This window comes from Trachypithecus francoisi, unplaced genomic scaffold, assembly GCF_009764315.1.
Source record: "Trachypithecus francoisi isolate TF-2019V2 unplaced genomic scaffold, Tfra_2.0 Lachesis_group5, whole genome shotgun sequence".
NCBI lineage: Eukaryota > Metazoa > Chordata > Mammalia > Primates > Cercopithecidae > Trachypithecus > Trachypithecus francoisi.
Genome location: NW_022681470.1, coordinates 46,705,555 through 46,726,792, shown reverse-complemented (window position 1 = coordinate 46,726,792; position 21,238 = coordinate 46,705,555).

Here is a 21,238-nt window from a genome sequence, read left to right as displayed (position 1 = left end):
TGCCCACAAAATTCTCTTCTCCTGTATTACTAGAGTTATCAACATTGGTGCTTCCCTATGTGCCTCCATGGCATACAGTCTTCCTTTCTTTTAGGAGTCTGATTAAAATAAAGTATATTTCAAGGGCTCCCATTTCCTGATCTGTTGGCCTTAGTATACCCCCAATTGTCTATTAATACACAAAATTTGGAAACACAGGCCCAAATTATTTTTCTTCCTCAATTGATTAGTGATATACATTTCCCTATATGACTATAATTTTGAGGAGAAAGAGGGAGTCATCCAGGTACGTGCCTTGGAAGTTCGAACCACTTGCTGATGGAACATTCTTGTGCCTCCACTTGCTCAAGCTTAATCTCCTATATATGACTTTCACTTGATGTATTCTTGGTGACTCAGATAACAACCAGTTAATCATGTCAGTTCAGGTCACATTGGAGGTTAAAGGCTAAAATCAAGCAACCAATCTCAACCAGGGTCCAGCAGGATGAAAGTTGCTTGTAAAAGTAAAGATAATACTCTTCAGAAAGCAACATGCACTTTAAAATCTTGAAGTTCTAATTTGTGATTAATCTGTATGAGACTGCCAAAGGTTGCATACAGCATCTGTGTTGGTAACAGATATGCAAGAACCTTGAATCTACTGGATACATAAGAGTAAGTGACAGAGCTACTATCATATGACCTGAATCTGCCATAGAGCTTTCTCCTGTGATGTAATGAACCCTGCTTAAAAAACTGTTGGCTTCTGTATATATATACACAAATACATACATCCTGCCAGTTTACACATATATATGTATGTAATGGCAACTTATATAACACTTTAATATATAAAGTTTATAATTATATATAACATGGCTATAAAGTTTGTAGTTTATACAACATATCTAAATATATATATATATATCTGTGTGTGTATATATATATAGTGTGTGTACATGCATGTGTGTGGTTTTGTATGTGTGTGTGTGAGTTTGTGTATGCAGAACATTTTTACCCCTAAAACCAAAAGATAACCCTGGTAAATAGCCACATATCCCTTTGAGGAAGCACAATAAATAAGATTTATACTTTAAATTTTTGGTAGCATAGGAGAATATTACCTCAAGAGGACACAGCCTACCTTCCCTTCATTCAGGGGATTATTTTTCTGTGAACTAGATCATGTCTGATAATTGTGTGAACAGTTACAACTCTTTGGGAGCAATTAAAGCCTAGTCTGTGTTTACCATTGCAAAAGAGTTTTAATTATACAGATCAGGTGAGCCTCAAGTAGGACACCCTCCTATCGCAGTCATAGTAACTTCCAAAGATCTATGTGGAGGAAAATAATTCTGATTATTGCTCCAGCTCTCTTATCCTCATTAGAGTAACTAGCTTTCCTTTATAACCACGGCTAAGTGTGGCCTCCTGACCTCCGCTTGTCCAGCATCCCATTATTATCATTGAATAAAGGGAGTCCATTATGATAGCACATTTGCCTACATCATTCTTGGCCTACAGAGAACTGAACACTACCAACCAATTATTTTCATGTTTTCACCAAAATTTGGTATTAACAGTCTTCTTAATTTTATACATTTGAGTGGAACCAAAGTGGTATTTCTCTGTGGTTGAACTTTGTATCTCTCATAAAACTAATGATATTGATCACCTTTTCATGTTTGTCTTGAGCATTTGTATATTTTCTTTGGAGAGTATCTTTTCAAATCTTATGTCAATGGGGTGGTTTTCTATTATTTTGTTCACTTATAAAAATTATTTATATATTTGGAACACTAGTAGTTTTCAGATATATGCATTAAAACTATATCCTGCCATATCTATTCATTAGAAGTTGAATTTTAATCAAATCCAATTCACATTATCTTATTTTATAGTTACTGATTTATAGATATTGATAAAACTTTATCTCTCCATAGCTGCATAGAGGCTTTAAGTTAACTATGTCTAAACAGCTCTTCAGTTTAATATGAGTTAGTGCCAAGATTCATTTCTTTACATGTGTTTTACGTGTTTTTAAATTTTCTGCATTGCAATTTGATTCAAAATCATCCTTTTCTCCTTTGAATGGGTTTAGTGACTTTTCCACTAAATTAATTGACTGTATAAATATAGACCTATTTCTGAATATTCTCTTGTGTTTCATTACTCTATTTTTTCAGATATTGTGTCAATACCATGTTGTCTTGATTACCGTTCATTGATAATGAATCTTGACATTAGGTAGTGTAAGTCCTTTTTTAAAAAAACAAAATTGTTCTAGCTATTCTAGATGCTTTGTGGATCCCCTTGATCTTTCTGACTTTGCTTTTGTTTGTTGCTGTATTCTTTTCTGTTTTGCTGGAGAAGATCTAGAGTTAACTCTAACAATAATTTGCCCCTACAGTGTCTTGTTCCTTATGAAAAGTGTCTTTACTGACTGTCATGTGTGTCCGTGAGGACTGTACAATCTGGATGATCAGAACTAAAATATTTTCAAGCCCTGTGTAAGCTGTGGGTGTTGCTCAGCTAATAGTTTTCAGAACATTGTTCTCTGCCTTATTTTGTAGAGTTTTAACCTTTGTACAAACAGATTAGTGTATGTACAAAAAATAAACAAACAACAACAACAACAAACCCTCAAAGAAACCTGTTGGGGAATTTCTCTTTAAAAAGCCTCCTTCTTACTGGTATTATGCCCAGCAAATTCCAGCTCTATTAGTCTCTATGAACTACAATCATTTTCTCCTGAATTCTAAGAAAAACTACTGTTGTATAATGGGATTCTGCCTACTGATACCAAAATCTGGAATGTTAATCTAGACAAAATATAAGAATTATAAATTTTACCGAATTTATCTTCCAAGCTACCTGTTCTATTTTTTGTTTATTGAGAACTGTTACCATGAACATATGGTACATTTTGTCAAATGTTTAATTGCTATCTATTGAAATTATCTGAATTACTAAGGGGTGAAATTAAAGAGTTGAGCTCCTGATTAAAACCTACATGTGATTTTACAGGCTTGCGTAAAGGCAATTAATTACAAAGGCATTTCCTGGTAGACCCTTCAGAGGGAAGCTGCCCTCCCACCCCAGAACTAGTGCACAACCAGTACACTTCAGTCTTTGAAGGAAGTTACATTCAATGTCTCAAGCAGATCATACTCATCACATATTTGAATTCCAAGACAGGTACCCTCATTCTGAGGTCTCTATCTGAGGCCTTGAATAGAACTCTTTTTAAGGAGCCTCTCTGCTTAGGCCTTCTTTCTAGAGTAGAAGGAAAAGTCTTAGAAACACTTTTCCGTACTCTCACGCGGCCTGTTCCAAGCTCTCTGCACCCCTACTTCCCCAACCCTTCCACTCCAGAGTCCATAGAAACTTTTAAGCCCTTTGTTTGGGACTCCTTCCTCAATTGATCCTCCTGACCCCTCTGTGCATACCATTCCTTGGGGGGAAATGGAATAGAGTAGGTTGGTGTTTCTCCTGATTTTAGACACTTGCTTACACCAATAATTGTCTAAGGGTTTAGTTATTTCTTTTTGACTTGTTGCTTTAGTTGGCTACTCTAACACCTGGCAGCTCAACTCTCCTTTGACCAGCCTGACTGAGCCATTGACACTTTTTTGTGTCTCTTTCTCTCCCAATCTCTTTTGACTTGGGAAGTTTCATTTATAAATTCTATTGCATTTTTTTTTTTTCTAAAGGGAAGTCTTTGCGCTTTTTTGTCATTGTTCACTTTTTTAAAAAACGTATCTTTTATTAATTGCATAGTATAATAATTTTGGAAAATACAGGTCCTATATAAAAGAAATAAATATTTAAAAATTTAAGCCCATCAGTACGGCCTTTCAACAAAGTCTGTACTAATTTACATTCTTATGATTTGTTATATGAGAATTCCCACTTCACTGAGCACCAAAAACTAGTGTTGTCATTTTTCTGCTCTTCACCAATTTGATGGCTTGGAAATTGAATCTTATTTATTCATATGTGTGTTTTCCAGTCACACTTATTTTTATAATGTATTCTGAAAAAATGTCAAATTTCTTTAGGATGCTAGTGTTTTGCTATTAGTTTTTAAAAGCTATTCTTTGTGGCCGGGCGCGGTGGCTCAAGCCTGTAATCCCAGCACTTTGGGAGGCCGAGACGGGCGGATCACGAGGTCAGGAGATCAAGACCATCCTGGCGAACACGGTGAAACCCCGTCTCTACTAAAAAATACAAAAAACTAGCCGGGCGACATGGCGGGCGCCTGTAGTCCCAGCTACTCGGGAGGCTGAGGCAGGAGAATGGCGTAAACCCGGGAGGCGGAGCTTGCAGTGAGCTGAGATCCGGCCACTGCACTCCAGCCTGGGCGATAGAGCGAGACTCCGTCTCAAAAAAAAAAAAAAAAAAAAAAAAAAAAAAAGCTATTCTTTGTGAAATATATTAACTTATTTTTCTACTTTTTTGCAAATACTTATTCCAAGGTCATCATGTATTATTTAATTTTTTGATTATTAAGGCTAATAAGTATTGTTTTAACTGATAATTTTGCTTATTACATTGAATATTATTCATATTACATTGAATATAATACATTCATATTACATTGAATAGGTAAGTTTTTAAAAGTCTTGTCTATCTTGAGCTAAGTTAAATAGCATTTATATGTACAATTGGAAAAGGTTTACATTTAATATCTTTAAGTTTTTTTCTTTTAAATCAATTATTATATTATACATTAAGTTATTGAATGTGTAGAATACATTGCATTTCCTTAATTTATAAAAATCAATCCACTGATTTCATATATATACATAAACACACACAAATATATAAATAATGTACTTTTTCATTGCAAAATTTAAATTATTAAGGATAATTATAAGAATATACTGAGCACTTACTTGTAGAAACACAGTAAAGTAACACAGGAAAGCTCTTACATATACTTTCTGATGTTTTAATCAAAGCACTTTAAAATGCTAAAAAAATGAACAAACAAAAAACCTTATGCCAAAAATATTTCCCAAAGATATTTGTAGGCATCTACCAGCGCTTTGAGAGATTATTGAACACCGGCTGTGATCTGATGCTAACATTAGGGGGATCCATGATTGATTTTTTAGAGTATTGTATAATTCCTTACTAAATAAATGTACCTGTTTAAAATGTCATAATCTGTTGTTAGTTCGAGTCTGTCTCAAAGTGGGCCCACTGTATCAATCTGACCTGTGTTTTTTTCTCCCTAGTTTTGAAGATGTAGTTGGAACAAGGATTGGCAGAACACTTATGTTGGTCCCCTGACATATGCAGTGAGGATTGTTATGGTAAAAAGGGCCAAGTGAAACCTCTAGGCTTGCTTCTTTCTTCAAAATATTAAACCAAAAGCAATACAATATATTTCGAGTCTTATCATGTCTCTGTTGAACCTAGCCTGTTTGGACAGTAAAGAAGTGGAGAGATTTGAGAGATCTTGGAGGATATTAGTGAGTTGTCATGAACTATTCCACGTTATTTCAAACTAAAGTCACTGTTACAAATCTGGCGTCTTTACTAGCATAAGTTTGGATGGCCCCTTACATCTGGTGGGTAGCTATGGACATTCTTGTCTACAGTTGCTGATTGACTTGTAAGCATAAAGTTTTAAAGACCCCAGATGCTTTGATAGCACATGTGTGCCAGAAGTTGGCAAATAAACCTCACTCCTGTTACCAAAACTACAGTCAATCTAAGATCCAACAGTAAACAAAAGCCACTTTAAGTTTTCCAGGTTTGGAAGTTAATATTGGAATTAAAAGCTTATAGAAATATTAGAGAACTATGAAAGGACAGGTCAGGAAAGCTAACTCTGAACAGTAATTAATTCAGCAAAAATTTCAGGAAAGCAACCAGAGATCTCAGCCAGAAGCTCCCAATAACTGTCTTGGAAACTGCTGCAGTGCTAAAAGTTCTATGTGAAACTCTCACTAATTGTCTGTGTGTGCAATAGCCAAGCAGGTAGTTCCCCTGTGCTCTTTGAAACAGTCCAGTGAAACCTCTCATCTCTTCATTTATCTGGCTGGGATTGCCTTCAGAGAATAATGGCTTCTCCAGATTTTCTGTCTTCCAAAGCTCACACCAGTGTTTTTTGTTGGCAAAGCCTAACATAGAAACATACTGAGAGAAGGTTTGGGGAAGTGCAGAGGAGACCTTGGAAAGCTGCAGTAATGATGTCAAGTTGACAATAGCCAAACCTCACAAGAAGAAATCAAATTTTGTGAATGAAGCAATAACATGGTGAAGTCATTCAACATTTCACAGCTGTTAAACAGCACAGTAATTTTTTTTGCGGTTGTAAGTTCCTTACTCCACAACCCAAAGCAAAGGACATGTCTTGTTTACTTCTGTGATCTAAGAGACCAAAACATTATCAGTTGTTTGTAAGCATTAAATAAATAGTTGTTCAAAATTAGTGATAACATAATATTTTATTTAAAAAGACAATGTTTTATTTGCTTGGAAAATTTGCCGAGACATTTTAAAGACTGTTTTTTTTCTTGTTTTCTCTCTATTTGTTCTCCCTACCTAAGCCTGAAGCTATTCCCAGCATACATTAAAACTTCCAGATCTATCCTCTGAGCATTTCGAAATTTTATGTCCTTGTGATAATTATTTTCCTTTGTCCTTTCATCACTTTCAGCACACTTACTCTAAAGCAGCAGTGCTCGTAAAGTTTTATTCTGGCCATCTTTTACACATTTTACTCTTGTGAACTTTTTCTCTTGTGAACCTTTTTACTCTTGTGAAATTGACGGATGGATGGTTCTTCCTTCACTGTTATTTCTTGCCTTTTCTTATATAATATTTTATATAGAGCTCTTCAAACATCTTGTTACAATGTCTGATTTTTTTTCATATATTATTCAATTTTCCACTTAAGGTCTCTTATACATTTAACATTTGAAAATTAGGAGTTTAATTTCAATCTAACATACTGATCTCAGCTTAGTAGATGTAATGTTCTTTCTCAGCTTAATAGAAAAAGGAATTCTAGATACCAACTTTTCTTTTTCAGTAACTGTTTAACTGGAGGACCTGGGCTTGATTTTTTAAATTGGTGGTTCTCTTTTAAATGACTTAATGACTTCATATTTCTGAGAATTTTGGGAAAAGCATGTTGGAAGGAGTTGAGAATCTGTTTTTGTCCAGTATTGACTCCGCAGGCTAAGCTAGCAATTTTTTGAATTTTTGTTTAAAATATTTTAGGGCAGATAAAGAAACTAAATAAAGTTATTGCAGTTTAATAATTTAAGATTAAAGACTCAATGCTGGAGTAAAGGAAGAATGAAGAAAGAAGAGCAACAAACTTGCCCCTCTGTTAACATATAATTTCTGTATTTGTTTTGAAGACCCAGTAATCTCGGTGATATGCTATTCTTCACAGATGTGATTACCTTCTTATTAGTCAGCCACAGCAAGTAATATTTGCCAATCATATGAAATGTAAGGGGGGCTTAAAAACATGTACCTCAAGGGATAACAGCTGTGTTGACAATAGCACAAGGTTCTCTTTATAAAACTGTCCATGGAATAAATGTTGCCTTCCCACCAACAGGTGCCTTAGGAATCTAAAACATTTTAATAACTTTATGTTAACAAGGGCTAAAGACTTTTGCTGGGTTTACTTTCAATTTGTTAATCAATTTTTGAATTGTACTAGCCATTCTCAAAGTTGTCAGATCACTGAAATAAAAAGTGCAAAAATACAAAAATGAATAAAATAATATACTCCCAAATTCTAATGTATTTTTATGAAACTCCCCAAAAAACTCTGCTTATCATTTTAATTTAGACCCACTGTTCCTTCTGTTTTTGATGCTGTTATTGAAATCACATCATTTCTTCATGTATTTGCAGTCCTCCTTTTTAATGTGGGTACAGGTTCACTCTTACTTTTGTGTGTCTTTGGCTAATTCAGTAACAATTGAAAGAAGACAGCAAGTAATTCCTTGAACTTAGATTGCAAATATCGAAAGAGAAACTCCCACTTTTAGTAGTTTATCAGTTGCTTTTCTTCTTAATGAACGTAAACAATCTAGCTCTGTTCTTTACAGAGTTATGCTAATCTTCAGTTTTATTTACTATCTTATCAACAAACCCATATCTTATACTATACCATTAAATAATAAAGAGATAATTTAGAATGTTAATTTTAACAATAAGTTGTTCTAAATATATTTTATTGTGACAGATAATTTTTGTCAGTATTGATAACATCTGTATGTTTAATAGAAAATCTATTAAAAATTATCTCCTGATAGACACGTACTCTACTAAAAGATACCTTCAGAACCTATAATCAGTCTTGACATTTTCTTCTGAAATACTATAATTTAATACATCATAAGTTGTATCTCAGTAATACGGAGTTGGTTAAATTGAAATTCCTTCTGTGTTCTCTAAGTTATAATGATTATATTGCTGTCAATCAGACCAAGGATCCAAGTGGTCTTGTAGAAATAAAATCATAGGAACTTTCTTATTAGCATGGGGAAATGAGATAGGCCATTTTGTCATTCTAATCTTTCTTCATTCAAAAATTCTTCTTGATACATCTTTTGAAATATATACCAATGTTTTACTCTGTTGGGATCTTTAGAGGTCAGTGAGAGCGAAAGAAAATCATTCATCTAAAGTCCACAAATGTAGAATGTTGGCAAGTGGCAGTGGAAACAGTTCACTTTCATATATGGTAAAGCTACAGATGAAGTCTGGTCCCCTTCAGAGAATAAACTGAGTCTTGGCTGTAATGATTCATTGTCTTCCCAAACTATAAAAACAGGAGGGGAAAGTGATTTGAACAAACTGTCTCTGTTTTCCTCTCAGGAAATATGGAATAAAACAGCTCTTTATAATACATCTGGTTTGAAGGAATGATTTCCTTACTTTTAAACTATAAAAATATATACAAATAATTAAATGAAATATTAACTTTTAATAACAGAGAAATAGAAGAGAATATGATACTTTGGGTTCTACCTATATTCCTAGATACTGTAATAAATACTATTCAGAATTTATCTTAAATAACCTTTACCATAACTCCTGGAGTAGGAATTATAACCTTTAATTTACAAACATTGATGCTTGAAACGTAACTATTTTCCCCAAATTTTCAGAGTTCCTCTGAAGTTTTTCTAGGATAGAGAGTATATTTCAATAAACGAATCAGAGCCAAGATTTAGTTTCCCTATGTGACCCTTTCCAAGACTGAGGAAGGGGAAAGAAATAGAAAATCATCCTTACTGTTGTATGTGGGATCAGTTTAATATGGAATAATAGTACCTAGAACATAGTGGCATAAACCATAAAAGGATATTAAAGAGTAAGAAATTTAAAACTGTTTGTACTAACTAAAGTAAAATATGATGAGGTATTTATCCAGGCTAACTTCCTATCTTTTCCGCATAATATGTACTTTATAGGTGGCTTTGTGTTATGATCTCAAATAAAATTTCTAAAAGAAAGATAAGAAGTTTTTAGCACTCAACAGACAGCAAGCATATATAGAAAGACAAGTTTTCAAGATGGTTCACAGCGTGTGTTTTTAAGCCAGGAGTGAACAGTGGGAAAAAAACCCATGTTTGTCTTACTTTTTTAAGGATAGTGGATTTATTTTGTGAGAAGAGCAATGCACTTATGAGTCAAACAGTGTATTTTTCATTCTGGTACACCACAGATACTTTCAAGCAGGAACATTTTTATTCTGTTTTTAGAAGATGTTTATAATCAGAACTGAGAGCAAAGATGTTTATTATAACTTCCAAATTTCTTTCTTTCTTTCTTTTTTTAAATGGATTCTCACTCAGTTGCCCAGGCTGGAGTGCAGTGGCCTGATCTCGGCTCACTGCAACCTCTGCTTCCTGAGGTCAAGTGATTTTCTTGCCTCACCCTCCCAAATAGCTGAGATCACAGGCACTGGCCGTCACGCCTGACTATTTTTATTATTATTTTTGTACTTTTAGTAGACCTGGGATTTTACCATATTGGCCAGGCTGGTCTTGAACTCCTGACCTCAGGTGATCTGCCTATCTTGGCCTCCCAAAGTGATGGGATTATAGGCGTGAGCCACTGGGCCCACCCAGTAACTTCTAAATTTCTATTAGAATTTTCATGTGACTTTTCTTACAGATTTGATGTGAGATTAATTGATTTTTATCAGGAAACGTTTTTTATCATGAAATAAATATTAGTTGGAAAGACTGAATATATTAAATATGTGTTTTTGCAACTTTTATAATTGTATCTAGTTATATTGTCTTAAGAACAAAGAATGACCTGAATCAGTTCTGTATTTAAAGTTAATTAATAAATTTGATGCAATAGTTGATAAAATTTAATATAATTTTATAGATGCTTCTGAAATGTAGTCTCTGTGTAGTTTTAAAAAGTGTGTACACTCTCTTTGTATTTCTACATCTTTTTAAAATTAGACCTCATTTAAAAGTATCCTTTTCATTTATATTTTATCTTTGAAAGACCAGAAGTAGTAGGAACATGTAAAAATCTACTATATCAATTTCATTTACTATTTTTTAAAAATTGTTTAAACTTTACATATGTTTTGAAGTTATTTGAATATGCTATTTTTAGAATGTTTATTTTTTTCTGGGTTGTAATTTTACTAATACAAAATTTATGGCTTTAACTTCTATTATATTTTCAAAATAAACTTCTTACACGATTTTTCTTTGTTAAGCTATTAATAAATAGTTATTGAATAAATATTAATTTAATAGTTCTATATTCCAGGTACATGTATACATATGATGGAAGTATGAGGGAAGAACAGTCTAGGCAGATAAAATAGCTTGCAATAAGGGCTTGATGTGTTCGTGATCTAGCATAACTGGATCCTAATAATTAGAGAGAGGGAGAGTACAAGATATGCAATTAGCTAGTAGGCAGAAGCCCAACCTGAAAAGGGCTTGAAGACTTAATGATGTTTGGGTTTTATCTTACTTATATGTTTAAAAGTTTACTCTAATTGTTTAATAATTATTGGATAATTATAAGGCATTGAGAAATAAAAAGCCAGGAGAATAATAATCACCTAAATATAGTAGTCTAGATGACAACTAAGGGTGGCTTTTACAGGGAGGTAACAATACAGATTATGGAGATAAATAAATGAATATGAGATATATTTTGATTAAGTTTATTAATGAATTGGATATATCAGATGAGGATATGACAAAGCTGAGTATTTACTTGAACTTATATGTAGATGGTTGAATATTTCAGGTTGACGAAACTAAGATTAGAAATGGGTTTATTTTGGAGAGCAGAGAGAAATAATCAAGAAGTCTGAATAATTTCTATTAAATGAGAATGTCAAATGGGCATTTGGACATGTGATGTAGAGACAAAGACCTTAATTTGTGAGTCATTGACATATAAACAATGAGTGAAATTGTGAACTTCCACAGGCATAAGACTAGAAAGTTTAGAACAAAGACAAGGGTCATAAATAATATTGATATGAATAACAGAATGTAGAAATGTTTACTAATTACTTATTATGTGTCAGGTAATACAAACATTTACATATTTACTATTGGAATTAATATTTGCAAAAACAATATGAGGCCAGTTATATCATTATGCATAATTTACAAATGAAAAAATTCAGGCAGAAAGAAGCTCAGAAACTTGACAAGAATCAACTGAGCAATTGTAGTGTAGCCCACATTTGAAAACTGCAAGTACGTATCTCGAGTCTACAAGTATGTATCCTTTCCACGGCAGTAAGCCATGTTCATACATATTCACATATATACTACTCTGAGACAGAGAAAGAGAGAGAGAGAGAGAATGAAAGTGAAGCAGTAAAAACTCAAAAGAGGGCTTTTTGGGAGAGATAGTGAATCAAAATGTTAATGATGATCAGATACTGTAGCCATTTATTTAGCATCTGAAAACTGAGATTTGACAAAAAAGGCAAATAAATGTATAATCACAATAAAGTATAAGTACTGTGAGAGAGAGCTATGATGAGTACTATATTAATTTACGAGAAGAACTTCTCAGTCCTATGGGAGGGTTGCTAGAGAACTTGATATTTGAACTAAATATTGCTGGATGGGGTGAGTAATAAATTATCACATAAAAAGTAGCAGATGATATCACTATTCTATGTCAATGATGATTTTTCCGGTATCAATGATATTTGCAACATACTCTACTCATTACTTCACATATATTCACCTCCCCAAAAAGTGTCTAGGAAGTACTTAATAACAACATTTTGTAAAACTACAATAAATTGGGGTAAGATTCCTTTTAAGATGTAAAAAGTCATAGTCATAATGGATTGTTAACATTAGATTTAATTAATATATGTAAACACAGTCATAATATTGTAGTGTTATGTTATATACTATGTTATTAATATATAAAACAAAGTATCATATTATGGCTATTTTTATTTTATCATGTTATTAGAAATTCTACATTATATACACTCAGCTTTTAGTTAAATCAAAGTATTTAAATGTTTATTATTTTAAAATATATATATAACAACATATTGACAATGAATAATTCTTTGCTTTCCATTATTTATAATTGGATAACATTTAGTGAATATGGATGCAAGGATGGTTCAACATGCACAAGTCAATAAATATAACTCACCACATAAACACAATTAAAAACAAAAACCATATGAGCATTTCAATAGATGCATTAAAAGCATTTGATAAGATCCAACATATCTTTATGATAAAGCTCCCTACGATTTAGGAATAAATGAACTATACCTCAAAATAATAAAAGCTATGCATGATAAACCCACAGTCAACATCATATTGAATGAGCAAAAGTTGAAAGCCATCTCCCTAAGAACTAGAACAAGACAAGGATACCCACTCTCACCACTTGTATTCAACTTAGTACTGGAAGTCCTAGCTAGAGCAATCAGTCAAGAGAAAGAAATTAAAGTTATTAAAGAAACTAAACTATGAAAGACTAAGGCAAATTATCTCAATGACTGATGACATAATCTTATACATAGAAAACCCTAAAGACTTCTCTTAAAGACTCCAAGACATGATAAATTATTCAGTAAAGTGTCAGGATAAAAACTCAGCATATAAAATCAGTATTATTTCTGTAAACCAATAACATTAAAACTTAGAATCAAATCAATAACTCAATCTTGTTTGCAGCACAAAAAATAACATGCCTAGGAGGTTAAAGAAGTATACAAAGAGATCTGAAAATACTGATGAAAGAAGTAGATGACACAAACAAATAGAAAAGTATCCCATCCTCATGGATTGGAAGACTCAATATTGTTAAAATGACCATACTGCCCAAAGCAATCTACAGAGTCAAAGCAATTCCAATCAAATTACCAGTGTCATTTTTTACAGAGTTAGAAGAAAATCTTAAAATTCATATACAACCACAAAGAGCCCAAGTAGTCAAAGCAATCGTAACAAAAGGAATAAAGCGGAAGGCATCATGTTATCTAACTTCAAACTATACTATAAGGCTATAGTAACGAACATAAGAAGCTTCTAGTGCAAAAATAGAAAACAAGACATTGGAACAGAGTAGAGATCTCAGAAATAAAACCACATATATACAACACAATTTTTTGACAAAGTTGACAAAAATAAACATTGGTAAAAGGGCACCCTATTTAATAAATGGTGACAGAAAAATTATACAGTCATATGCAGAAGAATGAAACTGGACCCCTATCTCTCAGCATATACAAAAATTAACTTAAGGTAAATTAAAAATTTAAATGTATCCAGTCTATCATTGATGGACATTTGGGTTGATTACATCATGGAATACTATGCAGCCATAAAAAAGAATGAGGTCACGTCTTTTGCAGGGGTATGGATGGAGCTGGAAGCCATTATCCTCAGCAAACTAACGCAGGAACAGAAAACCAAACACCACGTGTTCTTACTTATAAGTGGGAACTGATCAATGAGAACACGTGCATACAGGGAGAACAATACACATTGGAGCTTGTTGGGCAGGTGAAGGGGGAGGGAAAATATCAAGAAAAATAGCTAATGCATGCTGGGCTTAATACTTAGGTGATGGGCTGATAGGTGCAGCAAACCACCATGGCACACATTTTCCAATGAAACAAATGTGCACATCCTGTACATGTACCCTGGAATAAAAAGAGAGAAAGAAGAGAGAGAGAGAGAGAGAGAGAAAGAATGAGAGAGAGAAGAAAGGAAGGAAGGAACAAAGGAAGGAAGGAAGAAAGGAAGGAAGGAAGGAAGGAAAGAAGGAAGGAAGAAAGGAAAGAATTGAATGTAAGACTTGAAACTATAAACAACCTAGAAGAAAACCTAGAATAAGTTTTCAGGACATTAACTAAGGTAAATTAAGATATTAAAAGTAAATTTGACAAAAATAATAAAAGATCAATTAGACTTACTTAAATTAGAAAGCATCTGCACAGCAAAGTAATAATCAGGAGAGCAAACAGACAACATAAAAAATGGGAGAAAATATGTGCCAATTATGCATCTGAAAAGGAGTAATATCCAGAATTTACAAGGAACTCAAACCACTCAAAAGATAAAAAGAAAATCTCAGTTAAAAAAATTGACCAAAGACATGAACAGACACTTCCTAAAAGAAGACATAAAAGTGGAAAGCAACATATGAAAAAATTTTCTACATTGCTAATCATCAGATAAATACAAATTAAAATCAAAATGAGATACCTACTCACAGCCATCAGAATAGGTGTGATTAAAAAGTCAAAAAACAACAGATGTCAGTGAGGATGAAGAAAAAAAGGGAGCACTTATATACTGTGCATGGGAATGTAAATTAGCACAACAACGATGAAAAACAATATGGAGATTTCTCAAATCACTGAAAATACAGCTACCATTCGATCCAGCAATCTCACTACTGATATCTACCCAAATAAAAAGAAATTGTCATTTCTAAAAGACATCTACATTTGTATGTTTATCACAAAACAATTCACTACTCACAATTGCAAAGTCATGGAATCTAAGTATATATCAGTAGATGATTGAATAAAGAAAGTGAGATACATGTACACAGTGGAACACTATGTAACCATAAAAATAATGAAATCATGTTCCAAGAGGCAACATAAATGGAGTTGGAGGCCATTATCCTAAGTGAAATAACTCAGATTTGGAAAATCAAACGTTTCATGTTCTCACTTATAAGTAAGAGCTAAACAAGGGTACACAGTGTGATGGATAAAAACAATAGACACTGGGGGACTCCAAAATGGGGGAGAATGGGAGAAGAATGAGTATTGAAAATTATCTATTGGATACAATATTCACCATTTGGGTGAGAAGTACACTAGAATTCCAAATGTCATTACTATAAAATATATTCAGGTAACAAACCTGCACATATACTCAGTGAGTCTATAAAGTTATTTTTAAAATAAAATATACCAGATATTGTATGATTTTTAAATACTTTTTGGGTTCCTTGTGGTTCAGCTAATAAGCCAAAGTTTCTTAATATAAAACTGCCCACAGTTATAACAAGGGTATGGTAAAGAGTGTGGACTATAAGGTAACTGAAGTCAGAGACCATTAAAAGATTTTAAGGATATTATTCAGAAGGGGTATCTACCACTTTGTTTTTCTGATAAAACATATAAACAAATGTACATGCATATATACACATACACTCATGCACATACACACACACGTTCTTTAGTATAAATTAAAATTGCCTAAACATATATATGTGTGTATGCATGTACATATGTCTCTCTGTGTATGTACATGTGTATCTACATAGGTATGTGTGCATACATATATCTATAGTTTCTCTATATATCTCTACATAAAGAAGCCATAGATATATAAAATGATATATAGAGATATATCATGAGAAACTCTTAGAAATTTTATCCTAAAGAATATGAACTTAAATAATTAAAGTTATATTTTGTTTTCTCTAAAACTTGCTGCAGAGCTGGTCAAGTTTAGAAGATACCTAGTAATTCTAACCTCTTCAATTTACAAATGAACTAAGAGATGATCTGAGATGTTAACTTAATTAACTCCTATGCATATTGAAAAGTAGTAAATCAGGACAAAAACTTGAAGTTGTTTGTCACAGTTTCCATATGACTGAGGAAAGATCTATTTCAAAGTAATGACATGAGTTTCAACTGCAAAGTAAACTGTCAGCTATAAAATATTAAAATGGTGATGTTTCTTAATACATAAATTATTTCATAAAGGACTAATAAGTATCATATTTAATATTTATTATGAGTCAAGTCTGTTTTTCCTCAAAAGTTTTACTTTAATGAGTATTAGCTCCCATATCAGTAAATAGAAAACAATATTAATATAACTTAGAAGCTGATTTGTTTTATATGTAACTTTGTTGAGATACATTAATATTTTAAAGCTTTAGCTGACAAGTTTCCTCAAGAAAAGTGTAACCACAGAATCAGCACAATCTGGTTCAACTTTGTATCATAAAATAATGAGTTGTTTGTCTGTCGCTGTGGACTCCAGGTTTCAAGTTATGTAACCCAAGCTTGCCCAGATTAACCACACATGCAAACACAGGCAGAAGCTAAGTCCTCGATCCAAGGAAAGGGGACTGAATGAAGAAGCACACACCTCACGATCCATCATCCAATTAGACTGAGCCCTGGCACCACACCATGGCATATTCCAGTTAGATCATGATTCCAGACATCACTTCATTGCAGTATCTAATCACATCATTCCTCATTCCCTTCTGTCTGTAAAACCTACCCTACTCTCTAGCTGAAGAAGACAAGTTTGAATGCTATTTTCTGTCTCCTTTCCAGTTGATTCATAGTAAATCTTTCTTTCCTCAAAAGCCTGTGCCATTTAGTATTGGCTTCTAAGCATGTTGGGAAGTAAGGGCATTGCTAACTTGGTAACAAAAGGACAAACCTAGGCAACATAAAAACCTTAAGAATAATTAAAGCCTCTACAAAAATGTCTTTGTTTAACAAAAATAGTAGTTGATTTATGGCTTCAAGAACTTCTTTGATTTTACTCTGTTAAATTATTTCAGAAAGCAAGAACATAAATGAGGAAAAGGTGAAAACGTTTTCTCCAAATTAAAAAAAAAAAAAAAAAAGATGAAGAGTAGTATACACTCCCTTTATCTCTTTAGGTATTTGCATATCAATGTTTATTGATTTCCAGTTTAGAATTTTGATAACACTGGTCTTTTTTGAAAGTGAATCCCTATAAGGATCCACAGTGAATGAAGAAAGCAGAGTTTACATTTTAAGGCTCCTAAGGATAAGATTCTGTGTGTGAATGCCAGGGCAAAGCTAGCTATGCTACTGGTTTTCTTTGGATGGTTACCTTTTTAGGAATCTATACTTGAAGAGCTGCATGAATTTTAAGTAATCTGCTTCTAGCTTTATCTTTATTTATGAGCCTTGATATTTTAGCTTGCAATTTAGCAAAGCATGAGGTTATTCAGGACTATCTATATAATGTTAAACAATAATGTGTGTACATTACACTTAGTAGGAGTCTACAAAATAAAACCTGTAATGCTGCCTTGTCAGTAGATCTATACTAATTAGGAGTTCTCTTCTTTAGTTCAGCATTTTCTCTCTTCTTTTAATGTGCCAAATGTCTTTTTTTATGTTATGTTCTCTCTGTTTGAACAATCATCTCCACCATTTACACCTGCCTAAAGCTTTCAAGTAGCATCTTAACTGAAAGCTCCTTAGGAAGGTCTTCTCATTTTATATCATAGATTTTAATCACATGGACTTTGGAATCAAATTCCTTTATTAAAGCATACCTCTACCACTTATGAGATAGGTCATTGTAGTTAGGTAGGATATTTAACTTCTCTCTGTCTTTATTTTCTCATTTATAAATTGTAGGATAAGCATTTAGTGTCACATAAAAGATATAAAAGCATTCAAAAATTTTAGATATAGTCCATATATTAGTGGTGGGTTTTTAATATGCATCTCTACTTATTTTATCAGGAGTGCAAATAAAATCTCTGTGGAATCAGAAAGATTTTTTTAAACTTTACAATAAATAACATGTGTATGTATCTCCATGCCCTTGTTGCTCTAGTCATTACACTTAGGGTGACACCGTGAGAGCCAATGGTGGGAATTTTCCTCCATGAGTGGTTGTAATTCCAAAAATAAGAGGTTTAGAGGATGATTTTCCTGTGCTTATACAGTAGAAGGAGGTAGCTATTCCTCTCACTAGCTCGAAGTGTCTCCTCCATGCACTAGTAGCCCCACTTTTATTTTCTAGCTCTTGAAGATATGAAAAAAGTCTTTGCTGGAGTCTGATAGGCTGCAAGTCTCAGCTTTTAAGGCCTAAAGTTATCTCCAAGTGGTTGGGTCTCATTCCTCATTGATATGCTAATACCTAGAAAGATGAAGCTTCAATCTTTCCAAGAACTTTTGGTACTTAACCTAGGGAGCCAGTCCAGTGCTGTAAATGTTTGAGAATCTCCAAGTAATAAGAGACATTTTATTGCCCTCCAGGGTCACAGCAATCAACTAGACAAATGTTTACGTATCTCCTGGTATGTGAAGATGGTTCTAGGAAGCTGGGGCTTTTTACAAGAACACTGGGAAATTCAGGGAAGTTTTTCTTTTTTTCACAATTAGAATTAGCCTGAGCATCATGAGGCATTTTTATTATATACTCTCAGAGCAAACTTCTGTTTCTCAACATATACCACTATTGTAGTTGTATTTATGTGTATTATTTTTGCCAAATGTGTGTATAAACCTTTAATTTGTTTCACATGTGGTTTTCTAGATGTGTTGTATTTTTACCTCTCAAATGTTAATGCACAATTCATTTGAAACATTTATCTATCATAACATTTATCAACCTGTCCTTTCTTCTGTTGGACTTTCACTCAAGTGTTGTTCAATGTAAGTTTCTTTCATGATGGATATGTTTTATGTCTGTGCAATTCTATATAATAGCCAACAGCCTTATAGCTGTTGAGCACTGGATATTTATATAATGCGTGTGAGAAACTGAAGAGTTAATTTTATTTCATTTTGATATATTTAAATGTAATTTAAATAGCAACTTATGGCTGTATGGCTGGTGGCAACAACATTGTATCTCATAGTGCATTCTCTTCCACTGATTTTTTTCTGTGTTTCAAAAAAATTTTAAAATCATAGTTGTGTAAATACAGTCAGAAAGGTCTCTAAAACCTCCTCTAAGCTAAATATGTCAGTAGAAAGGCTCACAGATCTTAACAAAGTTGTTATACTCGTAGTTTCATTTCATTTTAATGAAAGGATACAGATTAAAAGAAACCATAGAAAAAGGCTTATCGAGCATGGTGCAGGGCAGAACAAGCATGAAGTCTCCTGTTGTCGTCTCTTAAAGGAGTTGTGTTAATATATTCCTCCTAGCAACAATGTGTGGCAATACACATGGAGCATTGCCAACCAGGAAAATTCATACAAGCATTGGTATCCAGACTTTTTATGAGGGCTGGTCATGTAGACACTGCTGACCACCCATATGGCTGAATTTAGTCTCCAGGCCGTCCAGAGACTGAGGTGACACCATACGGCACAAAGTCCCTAACATAAACTACATTGTTAGCATAGGTAGAGTGGCATAGCACAGGGTCCTCCAGCAAATGAAGACACTCTTATCAGGCAGTACATTCCAATAAGTTCAAATTACCCCTCAGAACATCAGTGCAAAACAACAAACCTTCCTTTGGGTAAAGTTAATCTTTTACTGAACATAGTTAATACATATCAAGATAGTAAATGAAGTCCAAAATTATTTTTCATCAATATTTTTTGACATTATTGGGACCTTACATTTTTATGTAAACTTGGAATCTATTTTCTCAATTTCATGATAATTGTTCTTGAATTTCTTGAGCAATGGTAGCTAGGGCATTGATAGAAATAATTGAAGAGATAATTGCTGAGGAAAGATAAAAGTTTTTCAGAATGTCTCTCCTGCCTTTACATTTGGCACTGCGTTAAGAAGAAATTTAGTACAGAGTTTGGGAACACTTTATCAGGGAGCTTATATTTTAATCAGACTTTAAATAATAGTAAGTTAAATTGTTTAGAAATGCAGCAAGCATAGTGGTCAAGGATGTGACATAAAAGTTACATAAAGTTGCATTGAAATTTTGTTAGATATACTATTCATCACTACCGCTACAACTTGTTTTTGTTACTAAAATATTTAAGCAATTAGAGTAATCATACAACATGGCAAAGTCCTCAATTTTTAAATATCATCTATTTAAAAAATCTGGATAATATGCTTAGTGAATCCAATCAATGATAGAGTTCAATCATATCTAATACCACCAATGTTATTTAGACTCATTAAAAGAAAAAAAGAATGTCATAATTTAAAATATGAGACAAACACACAGTGTTTTATGAAGAAGACGCAATTCGCAAATTTCATACAGTGAATATTTAATTGTCAACAAATTGTTTAACACTTAATAAGTGCTATGCACTGTTCAAGCACTTGATAAATTTTAACTCCTTTAGAGTTGATAACCTTGTTGGGATGAGTATTTTCTCAATTAACAACACAGTGTTATGTATTTCCTTTGTGTGTAAATTTAGAATATGGTGAGCCTGTCTCTCTAGTTAATTAAAGATACATAATACAGTGATCACTGATGCATTCAAAATTCATTAGAAGGGCAAGAGCAGTTGGTTTCCTTCCTCAAGTGACTACATAGGCAATATGGAAATCTATAAGCCTCCAGAAAGTGAAGGTATTTTACGTACTACCTGAACACAAAGTTTCCGCTTTCCTCAAAGAATACATAATTCACTAAATCAATAGTCAGGATTGTAATTTTACATGGTTTAGTATGTACTTTGCAGGAATTACTGTTACAACAGCAAAAAGCACTTGGAAAGTATCTAAAATTATTTTTCACTCAACGCTATATATTTCTCTGTCTAACTATGTCAGTGCTGCCGTTCAGATAAAAGTATTTATGGTGGTGTCAGTTCATATCAAGCACATTGGGACAGTGAGAAAATGTAATCTAGATGGAAGAAAATTTCATCTGATTCTCAAGAGTCCATGCTCTACTGTAATGCATTAGAAATTACTATCAGAATGTTGTAACCTGCACATCATCCCATCTCATGAGACATTCATTATTATAATAGAAGTGCCTGAGGCTTTTTTTATTCTAATACAGTCTTTGTAAGGCAACTGAATAA